The sequence below is a fragment of the Rhyacophila brunnea genome, unplaced genomic scaffold (assembly GCF_057557595.1).
Source record: "Rhyacophila brunnea isolate RB1 unplaced genomic scaffold, BYU_Rbru_1.0 scaffold_160, whole genome shotgun sequence".
Taxonomy (NCBI): domain Eukaryota; kingdom Metazoa; phylum Arthropoda; class Insecta; order Trichoptera; family Rhyacophilidae; genus Rhyacophila; species Rhyacophila brunnea.
This window is the reverse complement of record NW_028232817.1, coordinates 154344-159462: the sequence shown is the minus strand read 5'-3', so window position 1 is coordinate 159462 and position 5119 is coordinate 154344.

The following is a 5119-nucleotide window of genomic DNA, read 5'->3' as shown; positions in this document are numbered from 1 at the left end:
GAAAATATATAGATATTCCCCAATATAGATACCATATGTTAAAAAAGTTTGGCTGAAACCAGTAAATTCCATCTTCTCCGCAATATTGTTTATAAATTTTTGAAACACAGTATGTGATTTTTAATTTACATGAGCATATCTTATTTTAATATTTTGCATAAAAATATACAAACTAACATAAAAATACAACATGGTGAATAAATCATGGTTTATTTAATAACAAATTTAAATATAACCCAAAGTTCACAGCTTGATATAAAACATGAAATGTCAATAGGAAAGGAAAATTTTAGAGCTAATAAAACTATTATGAGAGAATTTTGATTATATAAAAAAAAACAACGATAAGGGTAGTTTAAATAAAAAACAATAAAAAATAAAGGATTACATATCTCTCCATATTTGCATTGCAGGAAATAGCCACTAACCTCCCCCTCTCTACGCAAATTTTTGAAAATGATCTCCGACTTTGAAAAAAAAATAAAAATTGGTTCGCCCTAGACGAAAAGAATAGTGAAAAAAAAATAAGAATATAATGAGGATCGAGCTGAAACCTAGCGCCAGTGTATACCAAAGAAATAAGAAGAAAATAAAAATACGCGAGCGTATGCGCCAGAGGTTCACTTAATGATACCTTATGAAATAGAAGCTAATCGAAAACGTGAAAATGCTGTGAATTTTGATTCCTAAAATTATATCTCCACTGTAACGTCAAAATCATTCCAGAACTAATCGTATGTCAATGTAAACGAAACACACAGCGAATATGTTTACTATGCAAATTTATTGTACGCCTATTGAATCAAATTTAAAATGCGAAATATATAAATGTTCTAAATGACTTATATTTAAGAAAGCTTAAATTTTATTATTAAATGAATACTTATTATCAATCAAGCCTTTAAGAGAAAAATTTGTGTGATTTTGGTATTTAAATTATGCCAAAGAGCACACATTAGCAGATCATAATTTTTGTCATCAAGAATAAGTTTTTTTTAACATCAATATCATTACCTTAACCGGCTCGGCTATCTTATTTACATAAAAATATGAGGTGCAACTATCATAGTATGATTGAAATGAAAAATCCAAATGCCTTTTTATTTATTATTATATTTAGCACTACAATTTATGAATTTTATTCAAGAAATACATGATGATTTCCAGAGAACATATGATATTATTCTCTTGTATATATACTCTTCTCCTACATATTATTCGATACCTCTTCACTTTTCAAGATCTATTAGACAATGGGCTTTGTATAAACATATATTTTAAATAAATTTCAGAATTTAGGTTCTGATTTTGAGTATTTTCGCTTATTTTTTATGATATTGAGTACGGGTATATCTCATGCTACGACTTATGCTTTTATGTTTATCTTAAACTATCAATTTTGGGCAATTCAGATGCTAGTGTATCACAATTCGTGTGTTTGCGCTGCGAAACATGTTTATATTATATACTGGTTGCACTTATTTCTATCAATTATTACATTTTTTTCTTTTTTATGGATATTAATTCATTAGTTGCACCCCCAAGAAGTTTAATGTCTGTATTATTTCGCGAATCTACTTTTTCCCGCATATTTATTCACTATAATCTCTTTTACTGAGTGAATTCGGATTTTCTTTGTTTATCTTAAACTATATTTGCTTGCCTGCATAAATAATTGGACATATTATCATATAATTGTACCTTTTTTGTAATTTTGGTTTGGTAGCTTATTCCATCTGATTGCAATATGATTATAAAATTGGAAGGATTCATATATAATTTGATAATAATAAATTTTGTAAGTGAATTTAAGATCTCGGATATATTATAATGAATAAAGAAAACATCCACAATTCTTTATGTGAAGATAGAAATTTTAGGAAAAAATTAAAAGGTATTTTCAAAAAAAAAATATATTTCGATAAATAGCTTAAGATTCAAATATTTGATGTTACTTTTCAATACAGGGAAAGGTAATCCCAAAGTAGTTAGATTTTATAGTTTCTACATGATAAAATAACATGTGTATCTTATAAGAATATGTTCGAATTAACACTCAAACACTGAAAATTGAAAGAGCGAAGCGTGGTTCAAATATAAAAAAAAGGTACTAAATCTTGTCATTGAATTTTTAATTATTAAAAAAAACTTCACAGGAATAATAAAGTGACTGCTATGACGCTAAAAAAAAATCTTTCAAAAATATAAACTCTGTGTGCTTATTATTATATATTATTTAAGCTTCTATTTCTGAAAGAAAGATGCCTGTGTTATCTTAATCGTATATTTACATTAAATATTTTTTAATAATTCATATTTTTACTTTAGATTCATTTTTGTATTGATCATAAAAGACATCAAAATCAAAAATACAGATCAAAAGTATTTTTGGAGCTGGGCTGTAATAGAGCGGGTAACAATATGTATATAATCCAGGCAATATATATACAATGGCTTCAATAAGTACTTACATGTATTATTATATGATAAAAATCTTTAAAAAAATATATAAATTGCAGGTGCTGCCCTTAAGTGATTTTTTTTCAGATTTACATAAATTGTCTTCTGATTTATGTCTATATTGAATTTAATTTATGATGTCAGGCAAAACATTCTCTCGATACGGGAATTTTAAAGACTATTTATATTTAAAATAAAAATTTATTTCATTATTGTTGATTTTCTGATATTAGAACACATTTGTAATACAATTTTATTTAAAAAAATACCCCTTTTGAATCAGATCCTAACTAATAATTTTATTAAAATTTTGTATTTTTAGATTTAAATTATTTAGTATTTACTTAATTTTTTGTTTTCATACCTAATTGAAAGTAATTATAAACACATGATCCAATATGTAAGCCCTGAAAGGTTGACTTTATTGAAATTAATATATAATATATGATAAAATAGCGCACAAAGAACATAAAGCGGTTCTGAATTACAATATTAATTCGTTTTATAAATAAAATACACACCAAACTATAATTATAGTATTATAATGAGGCTACCATTTAAAATGTAAATCGATAACTAGGCAACACAAAAAAAATCAACTAAACATTATTATACTGTATAACTTGTTTTTTTTAGACTTTATTTGCTTTTAAAATGGGTACTTCTTACTTTCAGGCTAATAAATTGCAGAAGCCCAAGGTATTTTTACAAAAATAATCCGATTAAAACACAAAAACCTGTATCATTAAATTATGATTATTAGCACATAATTTTCAAAAAATATCAAGCATTATTCATTTTTAAACTATATTTGGTTATAAAAAATGAATAATGCGTGCCTATAAAATTAGATTGAAAAGGGATGTATTTGCTTGAAGCTTTTTTTATGTAATTTTATTTATATTTGGTTACAATTCGATAAATCTAAATTTATCAAATAAAGTATTCAAATTCAACCATAATCTATTATATACCAACCTTTTTTTTATTTGAATGAAAGTTTCTCTTGAGTGCCAACTTTCGAAGATTCTATTACGGTTACCATATTTTCGAATGTTCTAGATTAAACGGCAAACAGCTGGAATATTATCCGTAAAGTTATAAAAAATTTTAATAAGCTTTTGTAAAAGGTTTTCAAATTTCATCGTTGTTTTAATGAAAAGATCTTCATATTAAACTAATTGAATTCTTTTTAGAATTGCATTTGCCAAATATAAATTTATTGATTTTTTATATAAATCTAACATATGTTTATACTATAATAAATATCTAATTAACGTCGATATGGTTAGTAAAGTAGCTATCAATTCAATCCAAGTATGCTGAATTTATTTTTTCACAGGTGAACAAATTAAAAGAATTAAGTCTAAAAGCATAGTCTGTATTCACTGTTAATTAAAAATTCATTCAATACTATACCTTTAATCAAATTATTCTGCGTTTAACACTTCGACCAGCATTAATATCCTTTCCAATAATTTTCTACGATATTGAACCATTGTCTGTTTCTTATCAAATTCTATATGATGTAATCTAGATAATTTGGAAATTTCAGTTTTTATCATCATTTCTTCTTCAGAAATTATTATATTTCGAGTTCAAAGTATTTGTGTAATTTTATATATGATACCTTATCGGCTAATTTGGGTTTTTTTGATAGCAACCATCAATTCTATTATCTTTAGCCAACTTTGAATTGAAAATTTACAAAAACCAAATTTTAAACTAAACATCCATTTTTAATAATGGAACTTCTTTCTTATAAGATTAAAAAATGTGAGGAGCACAGTTTTGTTTTTAGTCATTATTAGATTAAATAAAGTGGCTATTACCACACAAAACTGCGACCATAATAAAACAATTATAGAATATTGCTAATATCCTGATGTATTGTCGTGCTCTAAAGAAAAAAATAAAGGGGCAGGTAAAATTTTTGATCGTAGGGTAAATGTGCCACAAGGAATCCATTATCTCTAATAAAATGTACAAAATGTATTAGGCCAACAGAATACATGGGATATATTTAAGAACACGAGTAAATTAAAAATAAATATTTATAATTCGATGATGGTTTATACAAGTAGTTTGTATCTAAGAAGGAACGATCAGATATTAAATCTGCCAGAAACATTTATCGCACCAGTTTCTAAATTTAAATTCTCTATAATAAATAGAGGCTGTTATCGTTCGATGATTGTGATTTAAAAATCAAAATAATTTGTAAATACTTGAAGTATAAAAACAATCGATTTAGTATCTTTTTGCAGCTACAGATTTGAAGACGAGTATAGCATGAAAAGATATTTAATAATAATAAGTTTTGTATAAATTTTAATGTCACATTTCTTTTATTATATGAGATAATGGTCTTAAATTTGCATTTCTTTTATCATAATCTCCTTACCAATGTTTTTTTCTTTAAATTGACTTTCAGTTGTATTCGCACAATCTTACCACACGCAATCTAAAATTAAATACATATCTAATGGACAGACATTTATTTTTTCGCCTCAATATCTTAATCATAGACACTTCTTAATTTTTATTAAATTTACCATGTAGTAATCATAAAGTAATACAATTACATGCGACATCGATAAATTAAGAAAATAGGCGGTATTTATAAGTTTTAAAAATGTTTTTTTAACTCGAAACACAC